Source organism: Syngnathoides biaculeatus, chromosome 13 (assembly GCF_019802595.1).
Source record: "Syngnathoides biaculeatus isolate LvHL_M chromosome 13, ASM1980259v1, whole genome shotgun sequence".
NCBI lineage: Eukaryota > Metazoa > Chordata > Actinopteri > Syngnathiformes > Syngnathidae > Syngnathoides > Syngnathoides biaculeatus.
The window spans coordinates 1,331,305-1,357,500 of NC_084652.1; the positions used below are offsets into that span (position 1 = coordinate 1,331,305).

The following is a 26,196-nucleotide window of genomic DNA, read 5'->3' on the forward strand; positions in this document are numbered from 1 at the left end:
GCAAAACAGAAGCGAAGCACTTGGAAGGAAAAAGCGGTCGGGTAAGTCGTAGGAAAGCGAAATCTTCAAGCAAGTAAATGTTTGTGAAGACGAGAGAGTTTTATTGTTAGTTATTAGAAGGATTTGGAGCTTTCGCCACAATTTTTAACGAATATCATTCTGAATGCAACCATTTGCAATAATTGAGCTAATTTGGGATGTATGGTTACAAGAAATGTACTTTCTAGCTTTCTAGAAGCTTTGCGACTCCAGTCAGAATCGGGGGAGGCCACGTCCTTTGGGTTAAATATTTATTCCAATATTGTCAGGGATCTTTCTTCTGGTTGACTTTAGGATATAGAAATACAGTAAATAAATATATCAAAACAGATCGTGTGAAAGTGAAACTAAAAGTATGACGAGTGTGCTGTAATTCTTTAGCCTTTGTGTATTTTCTGAAGAACTCGAGAGACATTTTTATTTAGACTTCTTTGAGTTTTGTAAAAAAGAAAATGCAGTTCTTGTATAGTATTTTCCATCATGTGATTTGCTTGTCAAGGGGGTTCCACAATAAGATAATGTGGCATTTTGAAGAGCTTTGAATGTCAATTTAAGCCCAAAGCGTCATTTTGAATGATAACAAAAGTCTTCAAATGGGCCATCTGCGTCTATGGCACATCACCGCATCCATTTTTAGCTCTCAGACGCGATGTAATCAGCCAGACTGCCCTCATTTTTCTCAACATGGGATGCTTTTTTTTTTTTTTTTTTGTCCCGTTATTTTCTCATTTCCTGTACTTCAAATAAGAGAGTCATGTTTGCTCCTAGGCCAAGCGCTAACTCACTCCGAAGCTATTTATCAAATGACTAAATCAGTGCCTGTTTTCAATAGTTTGCGGTCGGGGAAGTGTTGTCACATGTGCGCGCGGCATTCCATCCTCCTACCGTATCGGCCCTTTCGTGCCACAGCAACGGAACGCCGCACGCCGTCCGTCGGTGATGAGCAACACAGCTGCGCGGATTTCAGATTTGGGCCTCGTCGGCTACAAATCAACAGCCTCGCGCCCCGCCGGGGCTGGGGGGGGGGTGTGGAATACCTCGGTATGTGAGTGCCTTGCCGATAGACGCGAAGGATGGAGTTGCACTTGAAGTCCGGCAGTCAGCTGTGTGAGCGCACGGGAGGGCCAACGGGCCGACTTCAAAACAAAACAACCTCCGGGAAAGCCTGCAGGAAGAAAAGAGCAATCAGAGGAAGCACAATGACATAATCGGCCGTTGTTTATGATCCAGGGCTTTAGTATACAGCGAAACCTCGAATGGCGTCATTATGCTAGGCCTAAAATGCGCTACATGGTGATTTCTTTTCCATTTTTTTTAAACAGCATGCTTGCTGTAATGCCCCCACATGCCTGTCAGCTCAGCAAATCACAAATACAACGAGCACACTCAAGTAGGAGCTGCTGTCAGCCACAGCTCACACACAGACGCTCACACGCCATTCGTACATACTTTTCAATATTTTTTTTAGCCCTGCAATTTTGGAGGAGTACTCACATACATCTAAAATGTGTTTTGAAAATATCAAAAATGTACTCAATGCACGAGGGAGGTGTAAAATTCACATTTGAATGATTTGGTCTTGCTATATTGCATAATTTCACGGAATGGACAGGGGTTCACTATACACTCACCACTTTGTCGTCGTTAGCGTCAAGACTGAATGTTTTACCGCGTTCCCATTCTCATATCAACAGTGGTCGCAAACGAAGTCATTAGACATTTGTCATTCATCGTTGCAGTTCAAAATTGAGCGTTTATATGTTTTGATTTGAACAGTGGATAACCTCTTTGTACACTTCCAGTACATGACAAGAAAAGAAAAAACTAATTGATTTGGCGCCTATTTTGAAACAAAGCATCTGATTGGTTTAATCTTGGCATCTGATTTGTATTTGTGTTGGGTTTTAATGGCTTCCTGCGGAGCTTTCCTATCAAAGCACAGCTGTGCGCGGCAGATTTCATTTAAAACAAGACAAAAACAATAACGGCTTTCGAGAGGCGCGGGCAATTTGTGACTCAATTTTGAAGTTTGAAGTCACTCATTGTGATGAAATAAGATGGATATTTGTGTGTGTGTGTGTGTGTGTCTGTGTGTGTGTGTGTGTGTGTGTGAATTTGAGAAATCGTCTCTCTCCACGAATGAGGAAATTGTGTCATAGAAACATTTTGAGGAGTTTATTGTTCAGCATTATTTGAATGGGTTGAGGAAATGTGAATTATTCAGTTTCTCAAGTATTATCTAAAAGTCTTCATATACAATGGAGAATTTATTTGAATTGGTTGGCATGGTGAACTTAAATTTCTCCAGTAATTTGACAAAAGTAGAAGAAATTAGATTTTTTTAAAGTTAAGATTGATTGATTTTTTTTCTCATTTCTCGGTGACTTATTTTTTTTTTCATTGACATGGAACTCCCAAGAAATTTTGTGAACGTTTAAAATCTTGACGTCAGAAGGGGTTTCTTCACTTGAAACGATCAGCTCGGGGTCATTTGTTGCATTTACGAATTTATTACAATGTTATTGTTTTTCTCTGGCGGAAAAGTATGGAATAATGGCAAAAGGGGACATTTGTGGAATGTGGGGAAAAAATAGGAGCCCTGCTGAATAAGGTCATATTTATATCAGTTGAAGGATATAGAAATATTGCAATGAAATTATATATATATATATATATATATATTATATATATATATATATATATATATAAAGTGTGCGGAATAAAAATGTGCTTGAATACTGTTACACAGCACATTCTGCAGGTTCATTCCACCACCGAGAGACAGGTGGCAGCAGAGAGCCGTGCCGTGCAGTGCTGTGTTGTGCCGGGGGGGGGGGGCAGGCCGGGCGAACAATACTGTACCGCGCACGCAAAACTGGGGGCTCTCACTGTACACAATTAGAAATGGTTTGCTCCTTCCCTGGCATTGTTTTTTTTTTTTTTTTGCTCACTGCTCACAAATTCAGAAGGCAGCGATGAAGTCTCGAGGAACCCAAGCAGCATGTTTGGCCTGGGGTAAGAGATTTGGACCATTCAAATCATTCGCCTCTCAAGTAGCAAATTGACTTCAAAACACGAATTTACTCCTCTCGAGTACACTCTTAAAATGTGTGTCAGCCATATCACGGGAGAAAATGTTCGTTTTCTTCGGGTCAGCATTTTTATTCATTTATTTTTCATTTTTTTGCGACGATGGGAGTGATTTTAAAGCGCGCGCGGGGGCACACACACATATTCGGATCTTGCAGGCAAACAATAAGAAGCACGGGGCAGGGGTCAGGTTGTGTGCCCCCCCCCCTTTTTTTTTCCCCTTTATTATTTAGCTGCAGGCCACAGATTGACAACTGCTCCAAGTCGAGATAACGCATGCAAGCCAATCGATGCAAAATTATTTACATATGATGACAAAAACAAAAGGTGCGTGATGACATGGTCATATGAAAATATGCTTCAGTGATGTTCTGCACGTCAAGCCTTTCTTTCTTTTTTGGGGAGGGGGTGGCGGGCCCGGATGCGTTGGCGTGTCATTAAAGTGCAGTCGTGCGTGGGCACACCAGCAAAAGAAATTCCGTGACACACGACGGCTAGCTGTCACGTTCCGCGTGGATGGAAATCGACAGACGACATGTCTCTTTCTTTCTTTCCTCTACGACTTTGTGACAATAACTTTCTTGAGAATTTCTTACTGTGGTGGGGGGGCGGGGGTTAAAAAAATCAAAATTTGATTCGTTTGTTATTTTTAAGTTTTATCAATATACGAGTACACTGTATTTTTTTAATGACACATACGTTCTTTTTTTTCCCTCGTGGCCCTTTTGAGATTTCTTTCCGATAAAGTCCACTACAAATAAAATATGACATTGTTGTTATTTCTAATGAAGGCGTCAATTTTCAGGCTGATGACCCACCTCCCAAACATTTTCCCATTCAGCTCATATGAGTTGTTTGTTCATTTCTCAAAATAAATGTTAATGCCGTTTGAAAAACAATATATTACAATTACATTTTGCACATTGTCTCCATTGAGCCTCTCGTAAAATTGTGTATTATATATTTTCCACTTTCAACATGCGATATATTCACGATTTAGTAATTTAATTCTATAATCCTATAGAATAACATCTATAATATTTTAAAAAATGCTCAATGTATTGTGAAACGACAAAATAATAATGTGGTGGACTCATTCTTAAATGTCGTTTAATGCACTCTCATATTAACATTTATTTAACCTATTTCGTATGTTTCGTATGTGTTTTGTGAATTTATAAGGATTTTATTTTATTTCTTTTTACATTCAAGTAAATCGGCATAAAATTCTCAGCTGAAGGCCCCCCCCCTCCCCACAAAAAAAGCATTCATGGATTTTTTATATTAAAATGTGGTCACGAAAAGAGAAGGAATTCTTTTCCAGAAAAGTTTCCTTAAACTGAATGAAAAAGTGCTAATAAAAATACAATTAGCTGCAGTTTTCTATGTCACTGAATGAAACAAACAAGAACATGTCAGTTTTGATGCGTAATAAGATTACATAAACAGGACATTTCAGATTTTTTTTCCCCCACTTAAGAAAACACAACTTAAAAAAACATTTACGGAAAATATTCCAAACATAACGAGGAGTTTTACCGCAAAAAAAAAAAAAAAAAAAAAAATCCCAATATAATAACTTTGAAGTTGCATGGCTGCAGTGTTCAAACCTCGGGTTTATTTTTATCTTGCACCACTGACAAAATGCAATTTATTAACAAAATGTGAAAGGAAACGAGAAATCTAAAAAAAACTTCTGCCTTCTCCTCAAATAATTCACCAACACTGTCATGCAAAACAGTAACTACTTCGTAATAAGACGACCAATATGTGATATGCATTCTTACAGCAAATAATAAATCTGAAAGAACATGATGTCTAAATGACCCTCTCTTTCTAACAATAATAGGCCAAATCTGATTTATGAACATACAGCACAAAAGTATAATAAATCTTGTTCACTAAATACTAAAGAACGTGAGTAATAATAATGACTACATCTAAGTACTGCTAATTATCATCATCGTACGAGTATTAAAGCAAACACACGAACACAAGTTGAGACATTTTTCGTTGCTGCTTGACTGTCTCACGTGTGCGCGTGCGTGTCAATGGGCGCCCCCCGTGCACGAGCGCGCACGTCAGACAGAATTAGACAAGGAGAAAATGCGGCCACGCAGTCGCATTTGTGCGCGTGGGATGAAAAATTTGGGATGCGGACAGACTAAACAGCGTCTGCCCACTTTGCGCTCTCTCTCACACACACCCCCAAACACTGACACACATTTTTTTTTTCGTCTTGTTTTGTTGTGCTTGCAAATGACTAATTTTAACCCACGTTTAGCGAAAATAAATACAAACATACATTTTGCTGCCAACGAAAAGAAAGTCCTCGGAGTAAATGCAAATGCAAAGCGTGGCTGGCCTCTGTCAGGAAAAGAACTTTCCGTGGACTTTAGGGACAAAAGTATCCGGACACACTACATCAATGGTTCAGGACTTAGTCCCGTTCTCTTATTTCCCCCTGAATTTTGATTCTCCATCTTTCAAGACATGTTGAACAATGATACACACTTCTTTATAAGCCCCCCCCCCCTTTTCTTGCAAGATCCCAAAAGGACTGTTTAATCGACATTGGTGAGGAAAAACCTCCACAAAAAAATGCAATCATTGCTTCCCTCAAACTATCTTTATTTTTATTTATTTTCCTGAAAATAATACCCCAAAGTCCTCCCAGAAGAATAAAAGCTGTGATAGCTGCAACTTTGGTCCCTTGAAATGTAATAAACAAATTATTAGTGTGAAGTTATTATTACACTTTTTAGCAACTTTTGATAAGTTCTATACCACGTTTGGGTGGTGGGGGTCGCCCAAGTGTTCCCCTAGGATAATATATACTTAAAAATTACTTTTCTAACCATGTTCATTAAAATATATATTTATAGTTGAATAAAAAAAACAATTAACTGATTAGTTCATCAAATAAAAATGACATTTATTTAGAAATTTCTTTTTATTATTTACAGTGAATCAATTACCCCATTATTTGATAAGAAATTACCATGAATTCATTTCCAATTACTCAGCAATTTGAGGCAAATAAACAAAGAGCAGGCCATATTTGGCCCGCAGCCCATACTTTGCCCACCCCACAGGAGTAGAAATGAAATTTCATTTGGGTCGGGGCGAGCAGCCCATGTTTTTTTTTTTTTTTTTTTTCTGGAGAGGAGCGCACGCAGGGGCCGACTGTGGGAGTTCGGACCCCGACGAGCTTGTCCACTCCGCCCGGTCGAGCGTTTCGACGAACGTCGCCAGATAGCCACTGGAAGCTCGGCAAGTGAATTCTGAGCGTTCCGCGCCCAAGTGGACGCCTTTGTAAAAGAAAAGAAAAAAAAGATTAGTGCTCCATGAAAAATTGGTCAGCATCTGACCTCACACCCCAGCCGAGTCCGTGAACCTCCCCATTTGGTCCACGTCAGGATTGTTCACCAAAGTATGGATGGGCTCAGCTGTCTTACGTAACAGTGTGTGTGTGAGAGAGACCCTGGCACATGAGGCGTGATGGAGTCAGGCCTGCTTCAGCCACACGATCCCAAAATATACTGCTTATATTCCACCTTCACAGTTTAAACTGGGATGGCGCTCAAGAGAGCGCAGACCTCCGCCAAGGCCGCCCAGTTCGGAGCATGCCGACCCGCCTCCGGCGTGTGCCGGATTCATTGGGTTTATTTGCTGAATAATCAAGGAAATTGCTGTATATACTATGTTGCGGAACTTAAACGACGGCTCCAGGGCTGTAGATGGCGGTAACGTGTATTAGAGAAGTGGGTAACCAACTGCCATCATCACAGCGCCATCTGGTGGATGTGTTGGGTGTCCAAAATGCAAGCGGAATGTAACGCTCATAAGCCTAAAGGAGTTCTGACAAAATGTTTGTCCTGACTGCTAAATAAAACTACATCTATATGATGGATCCATAAAATAGCAGCAATTAAAATAGAAATTGTCAAATGAGCTTTTCATAACACATCGCCATCTGCTGGATGTGTCAGACCATGACCCCGTACTGATGACGAGTCAAAGAGACAACAAAAAGTGGAAAAAAAAAAGCCCACTAAAAATCCCCAAGCTACATGTTTTTCCATGACAAGTCACAAATGCAAACGTCACAACGTACCAAAAAATGCGCACGTCGCAACGTAATGACATTAACGCACAACAAAGTGATTTTTAAAGGAAAGCCGGCAAAACGGGCAAACAAGCACCAAGCAAACCGAGCTGACTTTGCACTGCCGGACCCTTGAAAGCGCCGCAGCTGAATGCGCAAAGACGCGCACTGCATCTCATCTTGTGCTCCACGCTGACTCTCCATGACACATATCAGACGCGGCGCTCGCTACCCGTAGCGTATGAAAGAATTTGTTCCGTGTTTTTAACCAAAGCGACTGCCCGTACTTCCAAATTTCCATCTTTCCATCCACGCTTTCTCCTGTTTGCCGGTCTTTCCACACACGCTCACACGCGTCTTCTAACCCCCCCCCCTCCCCCCCTCACCCTCGGGCGCTGCGCTCGTCTCCTATCAGTTACAGCCGACCACCGGTCAGGCGGGTCGACGGGACGTTTCAGATCGCGGAGGGCAGCCGAGCCCAAACCCCGCTCCCCCCTCCGGCCTCCCGCCTCCTGCCTCCCGCACGGGCCTCGCTTTGAGGCCTCGTCCCGTGCTCGCCTGAATGCGTGCAGGCAGGGCAGAGAGGCGAGAGACACCTGGCCAAACCGCAGAAAACACTTCCAGCTGCAGACTGCCTGATGCTCGCCGCAGAGAGAATTCAGGCCAAAGGTGGAAGAGGACTACCGCGCCACCAGAAGACGTTTGCCTCGCTTCCACCGTGCTTATATGAATCCCGCCGCATGTGCTCACGCCGAGGAGGTGCATCAGCCGGGGTGAGGGAAGTCTTTGCAAATGTAAAGCAGGACAGTTCACTTTGGTATGCGACTGTCACCCGACCGCTTTCGCCCATTTTGCACCGGAGCAATGTGGTTTACTTGAGCAGAGTCAACTCCCATCTTGCACATTTCCAACGGAGAAATTCCCAAGAACCATATCCAACTTTTCAACAACCCTTCATTGGTGTATGGTCACCGTAGTATTCCAATTTCCCTATTGTATCACAGGTAAGAAACTAATTTAACCCATTCATGGGCAGGGTGGCAATTTTTTGCCTTATCGAGATAAAAGTCTCCTAACAGGCCACAATCAAGGAAATAACACTTCTTTTTTGTTTATGGTGAAGTTATATGATAACTTTACTAATTTATAATCTCATCCTAAAAATGGGACGCTGCCGCCGAGAGGGTACTTGGGTTTTCTTAGTAGACCGTCCCAAAAACCAGGATCAGAATCAGATTAAAACACTTAAATAATTTCATATACTGAAGGATATAATGCGGGAAAATCATGGTGTCCCAAAAATGGGACGCTGCCCACGAATGGGTTAACCCAAAAAAAAAAAAAAAAGTCTCGAATAAATACGCAGCAAATGGATATCATCCAGCCCAGGGTGCACCCAATAAACCTGATTCTGATCCTTCTAATGTCAAAAATGGATGAATGCAAATCAACAAAATATTGTTTACAAAAGACAAATAGATCTATCAGAAAAAAGAGAATTTTCCAAAGAGGAAAAATATATAAAAAAATGCATTATATTATCTACTGGTCGGACGGGTCGTGCGTTGGTTGCTCGCAGGGTCAGTCTGTATCGAGTCCATTTATCAATCTATCCATATACTGGATGTGCAATATCTGTCTATCCATCTATTCACATGTATTTACCCATCTATTCTTCTCTTTAGTACTCAGCCGTTGTATGTGCGCAGCAGTCTGCAGTCCTCTCCACTAATGAACACAACTTTTCCCATCTCAACTAACACAAACCAGAACAGCTTTTTGGCTTTCCAAGCCGTACTGCGGCAAGATAAACTGAAACGCTCCGCGCGAAGGAGGTTTTATCAACTGTGTCACAATCGACAACTCCCGCTCGGCCACAATGGAAATCAAAGCAGGACAAATGGTGGTCCAGGAGGCGAAAGTGTGTGGGGGGAGGGGGGTCAGCGGGAACAACAGTTCCCTTTTCTCCGCGATCAGTCGACATGAAAGAGCACATTATGTCTGAGATTAGAGGCAATTACACCGTGAGTGCGCTTTAAGACCTTTGTTTGCCAACACGACAGGAGGGAGCGGGGCTGTAATTTGATGAGGGGGCAGCGCGAGTGAGAAAGTCCGCATGGCGGACAGGGGGGAGTCAAAGAGAGGCCTTTGTCCTCGCTCTGCGGACAAGCTGTTGGCAGATTTGGAAGCTGCAAGATGAACTCGAGTCCATCATTCAGTTGCGGGGAGTGTCTTTACCGTCAACTCTATTGCGTGAGGCTACCGTTGTTGCAGAAAGTGAAAAGGAAGCCACTTGAGAGGAAACACTTTTACGTTGACCCGGTGGCAGCCGACGGTCCAAAGATGTCCCGGAATTCACTGTATTCAATTTGAATTGTACTGGAGGTTCATTCAGATGTCAGCAGCACTCCAAAGAGATGATTCATGTTGAACCTGCGCCGAAACAAAAGATCTCCGAGACGTGACATCTCCACACTCCCGAAGGGCTGCATTGTTCCAACATGGAGGTTCCTCTGGACAGGAAGCCAGCGGGCTTGTTCCAGACTGAGCACGTCTTTATTTGAGGGAAGTCAATCTGTTGATATATAAAACACCAAAGCGAGGTTTCCTTCCCCAACCTCCCCCACCTCCTCACTTTCCTGGTGCTATCCCCCCTTCAAAAGGACGCGGGCCTTTATACCGGGCTCACATGCACACACGGGACCAGAAGAAAAACAAACAGAGACCTGTTAAACATCAACCAAACGGCCTTCTGTTGGAAGGAAAGGCTACTGCGAGGCTTAGCCTGACGGCTTGCACGCAGCAGCGAAACTGTACATCCGCAGACCCTCCACAAGGGGTACCTTCAGATGGATTTTTCACGTCGCAAGGCCCACACATCTTAGGCCCGGTACACAAATGGTTGAAGACAATTGGGCTGGTCCTGTACCGATTTTGTCCCTTTGCGACTAAGGTCGTCAAACACCTTATGGCGTATCATCGTAAAATTTGATGCTTGTAGCTGAGGTGCGTTAAAAGTGGATTGATCCAGGCAACTGGGCCCCGAACAGGTCTGACTGGAAATCTCTGCGTGTGGGGAAAGTTTTCCTGAGATATTACACCAAGAAAAGCAACATGAAGCAAAATGTAGCCAATCAAAGAAGCAACCTAAAAACAAACTTCTTAATGTTCTTTTTTAAAAATAATACAAAAGACACATGCCGTTATGCCGAGAAGTATTTTGCAAAGCAAGTCTGTTTATTGACGACATTGCCATTTTTACGGTTCCTCCAGAACCTCTCAGCAAAGTTTGGGTCGTGTCTGCCAGTCATTGACTTCTTTTTTTTTTAGCTTATGTGTCATCCGCTTTGGAGGACTAGCTTGTAGATGTGTGGTGAATTTTTGTGTGTGTGTGTGGTTTTATGTATTGAGAATAAATTAGCAGAGTAGAGACCCCGCAAATGCTGTAAAGACGGGAAAAAATGTGCGTGTCTGTGTACTGCTCTTATAATGTGGAAAGTAGTCAAGATGACCAGGACAGCATCTCCCACTGACGACCGCAAATATCCTTCGCAAGCCAGATGTAGATTATACTACCAAAACTCACTTGTGAGACGCAAAGAAGCCAGAGAAGAAGAATGAAGGAATCTCATCATGTAACCAGATTTGAGTTTGTGAACATTTCTTGTCGTTTGAAGTTTAGTGAATGACCTATCAGACGTTCTCCAAACACTCAAGACAAGCAATTGCTCCTCTATTGATGTCCGACAGCAGCATAAGCTTCCGGTTCTTTCCTAAGTGGCTATTGTTCCGTCGAATGCCACAGTTAGTGGTTCGCCCAACTTCGGTCTTAACCGCATACACACATATACGTACTCACAGAAAATTGGGGAAATCAGACTTTGGAGGAAATTTCAGAGTCACCCTAAAATGCGCTGGAAACTTGATTGAACTTGATTTGAATTTTCTAAACTAAAATCCACATGTCCAGTTTTTAAATGTATCAGTCCTGGAAAAACCTGCTGTTCTCCAACAAGGAGCTGAATAGAAAAAAAAAAATGTTCACCAAGTGTTTGATGCGGTTATCAACCAATAACGGACGTCCACTTTTATGCCTTTCTGTGAGTTTTCCGGTCTCACTGTTGCGATTGTTTCTGATCAGCCGCTTGTTAGACAACAGCAAGTTACGCAAAACATACTGAAAAATTAAACACCGATGTGTTTTCCATAGTTTAGAATTGATCAAATTATGTTGCCTTATAATTTTTCCAGTGCGTTTTAGGCTTTTTGCGGGGAGCGAAAGGATTTGCAATTGTAAACACTGAACAGATTCAATGTTTACGATTCGTCGGTTCTGACCTCAGGGTAATACCTCGCGTGAATCTTTTAGAGATTGCTGACAATCAGATCTTTGTTGCTGATGTGCACCAATTAAGGTATCAATGCAGGATCGGGGTCTTCCTTTTGTGTTGAAAGCAATCGTCGCAGCGTACGCTATTTTTCTGAACGCGCGACGTAGCTACGGCCGCGAGAACGCACGTTTTCGGGAGCTCTTTGCCAAATCTCGGAATAAATGGCAGCAGTGTGAAAGGGGCCTGTCGGATTCGGTGGAAAAACAGAGGTCAACTTCTCACCATTTGCCTCCTCGTTGTGCGGAGCAACATTTTCCCATAAAGATGTGTGAACGGAGGAAGAGGACCACCTATTAAAGTGAAATCTTAGCAGTGATGGATGGGAGCTCGTTGAGGGGGAGTCGCGCAGGGTGTACCCCGGGGGAGCGGGGGGAGCGAGGGGTAGTGGATGACCACAGGGGGTGTGGAGGAGAGTTAAATCCCCACTTACACCTCCGCGAGGAGACCTCCCATGCTTTCCAAACGAAACTGAAATTGACGTCATCCTTTAGAGTCCTTAAAACTTTGGCCTGCTTCGCATCAAAAGGTTTTACTTTCATCTAGTTAAGGAAAAACAATTGCTCCAGAAAAAGACCGACTCACTGAAAAGTTTCTGCCGCTGCGGTACTTGAGTCGAGGATTCTCATTCAAGGTACTACAGTAGAATTTTGGGCAAAACGTAATGCCGGAGAATAGATAAACATTAACACTTTTTTTTTCTTTTTTTATTACTGGAGGGATTGGAAATGCAACACCCGCCCGCCTTAAACAAAAATGTATGGTTTGAATGTAGATAGATGATTTATTGTTTGTTTTTTTTGCCCAGATATGAAACATTGAGTGGATGAGTTGACTTGACCATTTGCATGAAGTTTATCCTTGTGAGGTATTTGGTTTCTTTTGTGTATTTAATAGTTGTTGTTCTATTTTTGGGGTAAATTGTGAAATGTATTTGTGTGCCTGGGGCGCAGGGGGTAGTATTTAAATGTTGACTGCCAATGTTAGTTTGTTTAGTTTCGACTGGCGGCCAAACGCTGGAAGGCTGGGAGTTATTATTTCATTGTTGTGATAATTACTGCAATTAAGTCTGTACAATAAATGATTTATCATTCTGTTATTGTAATGCTTTCAGTAGTTCAGCACATGATAGAAATGCATATTAACCCTCTCTGGACCAAACAAAATTTTGCATAGACAAAAAATCCATTACTTTTAGAAAATGATGCTCTGGATTTAAAATTTTCAATTATATTAAACCTGTTGCAAATTTGCAAACCCCATGCCCGGAAAGGGTTAACGTCCCCGTGGGTCAATATTGCTGCTGTTTCATGCATCAAAAACCTCATAAAATGTATATGGAATTTTCACCATGCTGTGAAATGCAGAGGTAGACATTTCCGATAACGGACTGCATACAGACCAATGTATCAAAACTTAATAAATTATGTGAAGGCATGATTCAAATAAGAGAAAACCAACTTCAACAAAACACTTGTTTAAAAAATGTGTTTAAATTAAAAAAAAAAAAAAAAAAAAAAAAGGTCGTTGATCTAGGGTCGCTCGTTGCCAAATAATAAAGGTTTGCGGTAGGTAGAGGTAACTTTTAACCCTGTTGTCATGGTGACCGTAAATACATAAAGAGGCAAATGGAGGGCCACTTGTTGTTTAATGGCAGTGTGTGTGTGTGTGTGTGCAGGAATTAGTGCTGTACTGCTTTAACTGTCAGGAAATGAGGCATAATCTGCAAGCGTTTGACTGCTGCAGCATTCCTGTGAAATGACACAAGTTGAGCTAGATTAGGGTTCGGGTAATTAGCTCATTAGTCAACATAAACACATGGCAGGGCTCCCCCTTTTTTCTACAGCCGCTCCCCCGCCCCCTTCCCCCACAGCCGGTGGTATACACACACGCATATGCATGCATGCAAGCCCAATTCATCATTCAACCTTTCTTGTAGACCCCACCACCACCCCCACCTCGTTTCGTTGCTTCCAGCAGGTTTTGCTCGACTTCTCTGGGCCTCATCAGCTGCGCTTCGGCGCAGACAAGTCGCCCTTTTATATACGGCAGGGCCACTTTTCACCAGAAGCGGGCCGCTTATCAGAGCACTTTATCAGCCTGAGGGAACCGCACGAGGGTTTGAAGCGCTCCTCTCGGCAGACTGGCAGATCCAGGAGGCTGTCAGCGAACACGTATTTCTTACAAGGCTTCCAGGACCTGCTTGACACGCTGCGCGTTCAGGACACAGGTCGTGCTTTGTGCATTTTTTTTTTTTTTTTTTTTTTTTTGCAGGGGGGCACACAGCCACTCTTGTTGCTGTTGGGGACAGATCCCGAGCACGGGAAAGCTCGACAGCTACCTTCACACCTCCTGAATGCAGCAAGGAGGGTCGCAGCTTTCTCCAAAAGTCTCCCGGAGGTCAGCATAAATGCTTTCGTTCAGCAAACACGTCGCGAGACATATGACGGAATCTGAAAACTCCCTCCGCGAGGTGTTGAAATTTGAAGTTCCAATTCAATCCATTTCTGGAATTTGAGTTTGAGACGCCGGGAGTGCATTTCAACACGTCCGAGAAAACCTTTTTTGCGCCTCGGTTTTCTCTCAGAGGCAGCTTTTCATTTTGGGGAAACAGAAGTGGGCGTATTTACCCCAAATGCCCACTGGAAACAGAAGGTCCGTTAGAGGGCGTGGCGCCATTGATGTGAATCAACTATTGAGCGTTTGTGAGGCTACTCACTGTACAGGCCTTGTTGCAGACCTTCACAGGCCAGGAAAGCGGTGACAGAAGTGATCCATCCACTGGGTTTTTTGGAGGAAGGTCAACTGGAAATTGGGAGATAAGTCCTCTTGGTCAGGACCACTGATGGATTTATCCATTTGTGCTGAGAGGGACAGACCTGACAATCAAATGGAACGTTCAGGGTGAAGTCAAGCAGAGACTCCTAAGTCGGTGTCACCCATTTAAAGTCTATGGAGTGAAATGAAGTCACCGCTGTTATATTTATCCTTGAGTGCGTCTTGCTACAAATGATTGAAATGATTTTGTGTCATAACCAAATCGATAATAGCCAAGGCGTCAAACTCAATTTTGTCACCGGCCACATCGTTGATGCGACTGCCCTCAGAGAACCAGTACAATTATGTGAACCCATATAAATGAATTAATCACCTCCTATAATTACATACGGTGTAGACAACAAATTGAAAATAAAAAAAAAAATGCTTCAAATATCTGAACATTATTACACTAGAAGAGGTAACTTTTACTTGCTTTGTTTTCACTTGCTTTTGCAGACCACATAAAATGAATGTGTGACGGGTCAGATCTGGCGATCGTGCCACCGTTTTGACACCAGTGAACAAAAATATGCAACAAAGTCGTGATTGCGGCTTCAAATTGATTGATGGAACTGTGAAGCTGGTGATGAACGTTGCCATTTACCAGGTTTTCCGCACTATAAGGCGCACCTAAAAGCCTTTCATTTTCTTATAATCAGGTGCGCCTTATTTATGGATCAATATTGGGCCTTTAGTGCAGCTCCAGCTAATGGATGCATAACGTAACCCCAGCATCGACTGTAGCGTCTATTGTATGCGCCTTATATATGAAAAAAGTTTTAAATTCGACCATTCATTGAAGGTGCGCTTTATAGTGTGGAAACTCCGGTAATTCTTTTTAATGACACTTTACCATTTGGTTTACTTGAGAGTTGTTACTTGAGAGTCTCGATTTTGGCCTTACTGGGTGGAGTTTGCATAGCGTTTAAGATACAAAAAAATACCATTACAAACAATACAGGCACATCTTTGACATTGGTGCTCTTTTTAAAATGTTATTGAGGTTTTAATTCACTGTGGTGTAGAAGTGCACTACATTATCCAGATATTGGGGTTACCTTCTTCATCGATAATCTGCGTAAAATAATTTAATCAGGTACATCTCAATCAATTTCAACAGTGTCAAATGCTTTAATCTGTTCAAATGATTGAGACACACTGCATACAGAAAGTGAAATCATTCTTTTTCAAAAAATATCTCCATATCCATCCATCCATTATATACCGCTTTTCCGGATTGGGTCATGGGGAAAGTCGCTTCAGCAGGGATACCCAGACTTCCCTTTCCCCAGCCACTTCTTCCTGAGGGATCCCGAGGCGTTCCCAAGTCAGCCGAGAGACTTCGTCTCTCCAGCGTGTCCTGGGTCGTCCTCGGGCTCTCTTTCCGGTGGGACATGCCCGGAACACCTCACCAGGGAGGCGCCCGGGAGGCATCCGAATCAGATGCCCCAGCCACCTCATCTGGGTCCTTGACACTGAGCCCCTCCCTGATGACCGAGCCTCTCACCCGTTCTCTAAGGGAGAGCCCGGACACCCCGCGGAGGAAACTCATCTCGGCCGCTTGTATCCGGGATCTTGTTCTTTCGGTCACGACTCACAGCTCATGCCCATAGGTGATATATAGAGGTGAGGTAATTATATCTCCACATGATTGTGATGATTGGACCTTACAGAAAATAACCCCCCCCCTGATTGACCATCTCTAGAAACTATGATATTACTTAATCAGGAAACACTCATTTTTAGTTTAGGAAAGATGCAGAAATTTGCCCTCTCAAAAGTATTTTTCCAAGCATTCCATAAATATATAGAATGGATGAGGACTGCAATGAATGGACTTTTTTTTTTAACCATGTTATTGAGATATACATATGTTTTTTCGTTTTGTTGTTGCACTGATAGTGTTCCATGTTTATCGCAAAATGGTAAAAAACAACAAGATGGGCGCGGGCACCATTACCACTGACAATGATTGGTGGGTGCCAGCGACACACCTTGCCCCCCTCCAGAGGCCCCCGGCCTTATCTGACGTGATGAATTCCACCGACGCTCAGGCTATCTTAATGACTGCGTGGATCTATTTATCTCCTTCCTCTCCCTTTCCACACTTTGGCCTTGTTCGTACACACTCCCCCAATGTAGATTTGAGGGCGTTAGGACGGCAATTAATGGGGTTGAGGTCCGACAGCAGTGATGACTCATCGCAAGGGAGGAAAAGGGTAATAAAGATGTCGTTAGAGAAATGAGAATTTAAAAAAAAAAAACCTGCAGGAATGAAAAAGTGTTCACAAAATGAAGTTTCACTGAGATTTCTGCATTGAGGGTCCACTGAGAGGGAACGTGACAACAGCTTACTAACGGAACCAAAACAATGAGCTTTCATTTTTGTGTGTGTTTTTTGTTGACTTTTTGACAGGCCGCAACCTACCCAGAATGCTTCAGTGGCCCAAACCGGACATTTAAGAATCGCTGCATTCAAGAATTGCAGTGAACTGTATCACTTAAAAATGTGTATACAAATAGTTGACACTATTGAGCGTCCTTTCCAAAAATTCTGAAATGAACTTCCTGGAGATGTGTAACAGACTAATTTACATAATATCACCTCCACATAGATTCACCGTGCTGACTTGTCAGCAAGGCTGTGCACAGATGCGGAATTTTCAAGCAACTGACACAATGCAAAGCTAAAAGCTAAGCAGAGCTGCAGCGTTAGCGCAGATTAAAGGAAGACGCTCCCAAAAATTAGGGTTAGGGTTGTTTGTCTGGACGAAGACGTGCTAGATATCAATTTAGGTAGGATCCATGACAGTTTGATGAAAGGACCACTTGTACATCCAGTGGAAAATCGGCGAGTACGCATTTTGAACGGGGACTTCCCTAAAGTGATTACACGTATCGATCCATCCATCCATCCATCCATCCATCCATCCATCCATCCATCCATTTTCTTAGCCGCACGAGGGTCGCGGAGCCTATCCTAGCTGTCAACTGGTAGGAGGCAGGTTACAGACACGCAGACACCGGGAGAAGTTTGCAAACGCCACACACGGAGGTCCGGGATTGAACCCCGGTCCTCATAACTCTGAGGCTAACGCTTTACAGCTGCACCACCGTGCCGACTCGTAAAATATGTTGTTGCTTATACAGTACCGGTACAAGAGGCAAATGCGTGCTAATGCTATGCGTGCAAATTTCCTCGGCTGATGAACGAGCCTCAACTTTATCCTGTCAGGTTGACCCCACGGGAGGTGGAAGGACAAATTTGGGTGCATTTTCCCAGTTTTGTTGCGGTTTGGTGCACAACAGGTCGGCATCTTGGTTTAGCTAGAACGAAGGGTCTGTAATGCTAAGGGGCGGAGTCAAGGATGTTTCTTCCGGGTTTGGCTTGTGAAAGCTGGCTGGCTTTGGTTGGATTTCAAAAATGTTCTTTATTTAAAATGTCAATTAATGTCCAAAATATATGTAATGATAATAATACGTCACATTGGAGGGTTTATTGTACATATGAATTTTGGGTAGAGTGTTCCTTTAACATGGAAAATTGGCAATGAAGTACTGCCCCCGTGAGGGAAAATACAATACGCGCTTTTCTTGTCTTTATGAGCGTTGCCTGTGTTGAAACGCAATAAAAGCAGTGTTGATGTGGACATTGGGTCCGTTTGACCGCGGCGCGTCTGAGCCGAAATACGCACACATTTGAAAACCCATTCTCAAGTTAGAAGTGTTTGAAAACGACATGATTATTGCTTATGTCTATGCGAAGCATTATATTTTCGGATGTCACACCAAAAATAACAAAGGGAGTGGACCGCAGAGATCTTTTGGGTCTTGTTATGCAGAAATTGATTCGTAGAAGAGATTTGCTTTGATTTGAGATCACAAACATTGACTATAACTTTTTTGTTGTCGATGTACAGGAGATAATAGTCGAGTTGATTTGACTGTGATTTATTTGGTTACTTAAAAGAAAGCAAGAACACCAAATAGGAAAAAATGCAATAATCTACAAAACTAAATGGAATGTGAAAGATATAGCTTTAAAATACTCACAGTATCCCTTTTAAATTACCCAAAAGAAAAATAAGATTATTTAGTATTCACATTAGTTACTTCTTCCCATTTTTCTACTTATATTGCATTCACAACATATTTTAATATTCTGTAATACATTACACCACAGAACTGAGAGTTGGTACATTTCTTAATATCATCAGCAGAATCATTCCACGGTTTCACACCCCTGACCAAAAGACAATGATTTTTCATAAACGTACGCTGATGATGGAAAAAGTCTCAAAAATTTCAAGGGCGAAATGTTTTTCCGCTTTCGGTCGTGTAACGGTATCCTTGAAGTAAGTATTCTTGCTGTCTCATTTAACCCACAGCATCTTGGGAGTCTCACTTCCTGGTTTTAAAGCGGGCATCCTTCCTCCCGTGACTCACGTTTCCTCGGCTCCAGCGCTCATTTTCGCGCAGCGGCCGTCGCTTCACACGTTTTGCCGCATCCGCCAGGCCCTCGGACGTCGGCCTGCAAACAAATGGCCGCTAACTGCGGTCAATCTCGACACGTTGTGGGGGGGGGGGGGAGAAAGCGCGCCGGGGGAGGTTTTTGCCCCCCCCCCCCGATCGTTGACCGTGGCTTTCAAAGACAAGCTGGGCAACTTGGTGTCCTTGGAAATGTTTTCTCCTCTTCAGACGAAAACACATGACGGCTGATTTAAAAAAAAGCTCAAGGTTGATGCATAGTTGATATTTGTGTACGGGGACAGTGACAAATATTGAATGCCATTAGCACTCCAACAACAACATTCCGCGTGATCTCATTTGCTCCACACTGATTTATGTTAGCACAATTTCTAGCAAGGACATTTTTATACACCTTGTATTCCAATTGGACACTTTCACATTCAAATGCGGAAAATAATTTATGATTTATAATGCATCTTCATTGTTCCAGCAAAACAATGGTTTGTTTTTAACTAGCTGAGCTGTTGTTAACTATTGAGTACAATTGGATAGTTGATAAAGGGGTCAAGTAGTAGAAAAGTGAGATTAATAATACTTTACTAATACGTTCATAGGGCGGCATGGTGACTCAGCTAGAACGCGTTTGCTTCACAGTTCTGAGGTCCCGGGTTCAATCCCGGACCCGCCTTTGTGGAGTTAGCATGTTCTCCCCGTGTCTCCCGGCATTCCGGTTTCCTCCCACATCCCAAAAACATGCACCATTAATGAATAGGTTTCCAATGATGTCACCACCACCCTTGGACCAATCGGATAAATTAACAATAGAAAAAAAAACGGTGTTTTCTGACCTCTATGACACACAAGATGGCGTAATTGTAAACCTGTCCATTGGACAGGCTAAATTGCCCCTAGGTGTGATTGTGACTGCGGCTGTTTGTCTCGATGTGCCCTGCGATTGGCTGGCAACCAGTTCAGGGTGTACCCCGCCTCCTGCCCCTTGACAGCTGGGATAAGGTTCCAGCACTCCCCGCGACCCTCGTGAGGATAAGCAGCTAAGGAAACGGATAGAGGGATGTGCGTTTATGCTGTTTAACTGTGTATTGTATTACTTGTACCTACATATCAGTCCACCTTGGAAGCCAGAAATAAAAGCAGATGCACTTTCCCGAGAGGAGCGATTGCTTTTCCGAGCGAACAAGTGGATGAACAACAGCGTGCGGTCCAAGTATTTTGGTCGTAATAGTAGCTCAGTGTTCCGGGAACTCACGGATAGAAATGAATGTAAAAAAAAAAAAAAAAAAAAAAGTGAGGCAGTGGGGGTGGTGGTGAGGTTTTCTGGGTAATAATTCCATCTCCCCGTCTGTCTGTTTTGTGGTGCAGGAGGGAGCGAGGGAGGGAAGAGGCGCAGGTTCCATTGCCTGTTGTCCATGGAAAGCACACTCTGCACATTCTGCAGACGAGGGTCTCCGGGGAGGAAATACAGAGGAAATTGTGCAGAAAGTGTAAAAAAAAAAAAAAAATCCAAGTGTCTCTGGCTGACTTCGTACAAAGAAAGACTCCTTGTTTTCACCTGCAATCCCAATAATACGGAAATATACTTACAGTATGCGACAACTATTGGTACACAAAGGCTTCCTTCAATCTCCAACATCAATCACTACTCACGCCCATCACACGTTCGTTATCTGGTTCTGCAAGTTCACACCCTACAGTCTCTGGCACTTTTATATACGGGCCTGTCAGACCATTTTTACACAGTCCACTATAAAATTCCACAAATAAAAGCTTGAGCAACCCCCCCCCCCCAAAAAAAAAGCCCCAAAACATCAAAGCCACAAACATTTCGTATCATCCTGCTTGAAACAGTTCAAAGACTGCGTGAGCCTTTATTAACCATGAGCATATCAGGAGGGAAATTAATGACAGACCGTAGCTTGGATCGGCTCTAGCACTTCTGCGACCCTTGTGAGGATGAGCGGCTCAGAAAACGGACGAATGGATTACTGATCAGGTGCGCAGCTCACGCGAGAATTGACAGCATGCATGGCACCGTCACACGCTAGTGGTGGAAAGCGACTTGTGTAGGCACAGCTGACTTAAGCGTGGCTGCCATTCTGCGGCTACGACCCCTCTGACCACCAACAAACATTCAACCTCATTCATTCTTAGGAAATGCGGGCTACACAACGACGACATGTGGTCGAGCGGGGATACGAACAGGACACCCTCCTATTGTTTGTTAGTGTTCAGGAAGTGTAGCATAACAATGAAATCTTTGAACTATAAGTTACACGACTGGAACCGCCTAATCGAGAGAGACCCCAAATGTTGAGGAGAGTTCCGATGACAATGCTAGAATAAAAAATAAAAATAAAATAATCCATTCACTATGAGTGAGGTCGAGCTTTACTTATCGATGCGGCCATGTGTCCGAGGAGTTGACAAGTGCAACTGAGGTCTGCAGATGCAGGGATTGTTTTTACGCCTTTGAAATGAGGTTTGTTAATCCTGTCTGGGGAGCTCATCTGTGCCAGGTGCCAACTTCTGACTAACAAATTAAGCTTGACCACATGCTGCCGCTGGTATGTGAAGTCATGATTACAATAAATTGTGCTTAGGATCCCCGCCCCCATGCAGTGGTCCAGTGGTGAGGAACAAGACTATAGCCTCTTGCACAAAACCATCAAGGAATATCAGATGATTACATTAGCTGATTATCCATGTTTGTCTTTTATACAGCCATCCATCTTCTACCGCTTTTCCTGGTTGGGTCACAAAGGGGAAGTAGCTTCAGCAGGGATACCCAGACTTCCCTTTCCCCAGTCACTTCTTCTAGCTCTTCCGGAGGCATTCCCAAGCGAGCCGAGAGAAATAGTCTCTCCAGTTTGTCCTGGGTCGTCCACTGGGTCTCTTTCCTTCGGGACATCCCCGGACCACCTCGCCAGGGAGGCGTCCGGGAGGCATCTGAATCAGATGCCCCAGCCACCTCATCCGGCTCCTCCCAATGCGGAGGAGTAGCGGCTCGACACTAAGCCCCTCCCGGGTGACCGAGGTTCTCACCCGTTCTCTAAGGGAGAGCGTCTTTTATACACTACACAGCAAAAGTACCTTCCACTTTTGTAACTGGATTGTAAGATTTTCTATTGTCAACATCTAATGCTGCAATACGGGAACATGGCGCAGGCCACCGTGTATCGGTAGCCACGTTTCAAGCCACGGTGGACAAGACTGGACAGATGAGACACAAGACGGGGAGACGGGATACCTGCGCGTGACAGGCCGTGATTGCCGCGGATGCCTGGCCAGATTGTCAAACTGTCAAAAAAACTGCAGTCACAGTGCAGATGAGAAATCTAGTTGGCTTTAGTAACATGAGGTGAATGCAACAAAATGTGATTGGGTGTAAAAATATGAGAGGCAGTCTCATGTGGGATCCAAAGAATTTCCCTTGAGTTTTTCAACATTCTGCCACATTTGATCATGGCGAGTTGTAGGGTTTGCACTGCCTGATAAGGTGCGTGACAATCTACTACGATTTGACACGATGGTAAAGATCTGGAAGTGCGCTATGCAAGCCGAAAGAAACACACACATGGTGGCCACAAATGTGCTCCAAAGCTCTGACATCCAGCTATCACAAAAGCCTGATAAAGCGTATAAAACCGGTCAGATCTTTGTCAAAATGTGACAAACCACGTGACAATTTGACCGGCCTACAAGGAATATACTGTCAACCGTAGTAGACTGCAGGGTTGCGGCTCTTGTATTTGCTATCAAACCAGTTTGCGGGTGTACCTAATGCCGTGGGCGGTAAATCATAATTCAAGCAAGGGATCGAACATGGACTGAGACTGATTGAAAGTCACAATGAAGTCGCAAATCTCATCATCCTGCCCCACGCGGGCTTGATTTCTAAGGAAGACCGTACGACGGAAGAACCTTCAAAGAGCCTGCCGAGTGGAATAGGCGACGGGGTGCCGCGGCCACAAAGGATTGTGTTTGAAACTGAATGGAAGGGGGCACGTCGCACCGGAGGGAAACGCGTTCAGACCTGCGGGACCAATCAAAAGAAAATACTGTAAGTCTATCTGATGAATAAAAAGGAGCACGGCAAAGTCGTAAACTTCACAGCCTTCACCGAACTGGGAAGACACCCCCGGTGGGTTTTGATGATTTAAATACAAAGGCTTCCGTGGAAAGCTGCATCCTAATAACAAAAGACCACAAAGGGGGAAGACGGTGTTTAGACTGCCTCTTTGATGAGCGAAGATACGCTCGGTAGAATGCGGAACGACGCGGAAACACTTAGGACAAAAATATAAAAAGGAAAACAGATTGCGCGACTAAATACTGACACTCAGTTGCGATGGGTAATACACTTGAATATTGTGGAATACAAAATGTTTCTACCACAATGTTTACAACTACATGGTTTTTTTTTTTTTTTTAATTTTAGATCTGATTTTGTATACTTGAAAAATCTGCCTTTGGAACAAAGTTATACGGACCTTTTACAGTATCTGCATGATAGCTTCGTTTCATTTTTTTTCTTTTATAGCTGTTATGAAAGATTGTGTTGATTGAGTTAACTTAGAATGATAAAAAAAAAATCTCAATAGCAGGAATAATTTCAGCATTGGGTGCCCATGTTGTGGCTTGGAGCACCTGCCCCCAAAATGTGGGTGCACGTGCCTCCATTTGAGAAAACACGTCAAAAAACTTATTAGCTAGCATTGAAGCTAGTGCTAACACACCATTAAAAGTGCCGAGGCTCCTCAACCAATATCATTTATAAACTATAATTTGGTCACATTACTGTATTTCCCAAAAGGTAAATATATTTTTTTGTTTTATACATGACTGCAACTTGGGAAAATGTCCTAAAATTCAATGTGAAGGATGACTTTTATGTTCAGCACACAATAAGACAGCGACGCCAAATCCGTAGATTCCACGCTACCAGTAATAACCTTAATCCCAAATGCCTCGGAGGAGGTCTGCAGTCTACCGAGTGTATTTAAAGTAAAACCTTGAAGCTGTTGGATCATTTACTTGTGAACAGAGAGTAAGAGTTCATTCAACAGAAGCTTTTTTTTTTTTTTTTTTCATCCTGTGTGCGTTCAGACTTTCTTTGCGGCCGGAGAGGAATGTCTGCAGCAAATGTCCTGTAGCAGGAAGTCGTAGATTTATCTGCATGTTGGGCCATGAATTTGTTGTGGCTGACAGGCGCGGTAATGGAGCGTATAAGAAGCGTCCAGATCTCCGCGCAGGTACAAGAGAACCTGAGCTCGCAACCTCAGCTGATTGCAAAAATGGGCTCCGCTCAAATAAACAAACAGCGGGCGAAACGCACTTGCGGCGCGCGGACATTCTTTTCTTTCGCGGCGCGTGATTAGCCGGTTTTGCGTGTCGACAACAGGGTTATTCATCTCCTGGACGGTGAGCAGGTCCCAGTATTCAACAGGAGGAGGAGTCCAGATCCGCGTTAGAACTTGAGAAGTGTTAATCAGGGAGAGGATGTGGGGCTTCTGGTCGACTTGATTACCACCAAATGGGCCTGCAGCAGCTGGGCCTTGTGTGGGGTATGCATATGTGCCGCGTTTGGAGGTGCAAGGCAAGCAAGCGTGGAATAACGTTAAGGCACACCTTGGAAAGAAGCTCGGAAGTGACTCGGAGGGCCTGACGTGTCACTTTATCCTTCCATTTTCGTCACGAGCGTTTCGAGCAGACTTTTGTCCCCTAAAAATGATTTGCATCACCCCTGAAACTAGAAACACCTCCCAAAAGGTTATTTTGAAACGGTATGCCGGTTTTAAACAACCTAGAAATATGTAAAAGCTCAATAGAGTACCTGTAACATGATATTTTACCAACAAAAACAAATCAAACATGGTTTTCTCTCTCGATCAGGATATGCATCACATTTCCTAACGACATCCGAGGAATAACAACAGAGCATAATCATTGAGTTGTAATTTTTCCCCCTGGATTTGATCACACATCGTTTCAGCTAGGAGTTTTTTTTCCCCCCTTCTTTAGATAGAGCACGATTATGGTGGTGAGACAGAACCACTGTCCTTCGTTTGAACTGGATTGAGAGAAATGAGTTGTTGTATCATGTACATGTGGTAATATTAATTAAAGCCATGGTGCTAACGAATATATTATTGAACAGTTATAGAGGCTTTTAGCCCTTTTGGGGTGCTGCTGAATCCTAGGACCCCCTAAACACAGGGGGCGGGGGGCAAAAATCCACATCACAAAAGCCAAGATTTGAACCCAGGACCTGAAGAACTGTGAAGCAGACATGCTAACCGCAGGGCTCATCTCGCTGCCCACTTTTGTTTCTAACTGACAACATAGAGCTGACTGTTTGACCCCCCACCCCCACCCCCTGCACACATTATTGGTGGTCGCCACCCCGCCCCCATCATATGCTTGTAATAAAAAGTCTGGGGAAGAATGGGGCCAATTGACGCTGACAGTCAAAGCGTGCCAACTAATCAAATGTTTGTCGTCTTCAAGAAAAATCTGTCTTGATCCGAATTCAAGATGTCAAGTTAAACTGTACAAATCAACGACGTCGCCCGGTGATGAATGCGTCTGTGTCAGTGGGCCTCAGCTCTCTGTCTCTCTCTCTCTCTCTCTCTCTTTCTGTCTCTCTCTACTTGTTAACTGAAGGCTGATTTTTTTTTTTTTTTTTTATGCAGTGCCGCTCCAAAGCTATTTAAAGGCCAGTGAGTTTAACTAGACAATAAAAAGGGGAGGAATGAGGGGCACATTAAATCGGCAGCAGAGCATCTGTCTGAAAACACTTTGTTGTTTAAACTTCACTTATCGTGGAACACCTTTTTCGCCGTGACGGCTCACTTGTTCAATTTTTTTTTTTTTTGGGGGGGGGGAATTCCAAGAATATAGCAATTATTTTAATCTCTGTATAAACATTTTTTGAGTTGAACCGCATACTTTTAAAGCTGTATTTTATCGTATACAAAAACATTGGTAGTCGTAGGTGAGGGTTTTCTTGTCGAATGGGATGCCAATGTCGATTGGCATTACATAACATTACCAAAAAAAATGCGTACATATTGATAAGACAATCAACATTGAGTCCATTATCCTACAGCTAGCTCGGTCAGTACTCGACAAAAGATGCATTTTGTTCTTATTTACTGACTTAAGGCTGGATTTTTATCATTAAACTGCACGTTGTGACTGAGTGTATGGTACAATATTAACTAGATAAAACTTGAGACAACAAAATGAGCTTTTACTAAGTGG

The 26,196-nt window shown here is 43.3% G+C and overlaps 1 protein-coding gene across 3 annotated transcripts in view; it reads right to left on the reverse strand.

The window, feature by feature from the left end:
* Positions 1-713: 713 nt before the first annotated feature.
* Positions 714-26,196, reverse strand: part of foxc1a (forkhead box C1a) — a 152,944-nt gene continuing 127,461 nt past the window's right edge. The window contains exon 4 of one of the 3 annotated variants that reach the window (XR_009797773.1): positions 714-1,204. The gene's annotated coding sequence lies outside the window, so the exon portion shown is untranslated. Of the gene's footprint in view, positions 1,205-6,176; positions 6,441-18,678; positions 18,977-26,196 lie in introns of those variants that run through there. The other 2 variants (XR_009797775.1, XR_009797776.1) reach the window with 2 other exon arrangements.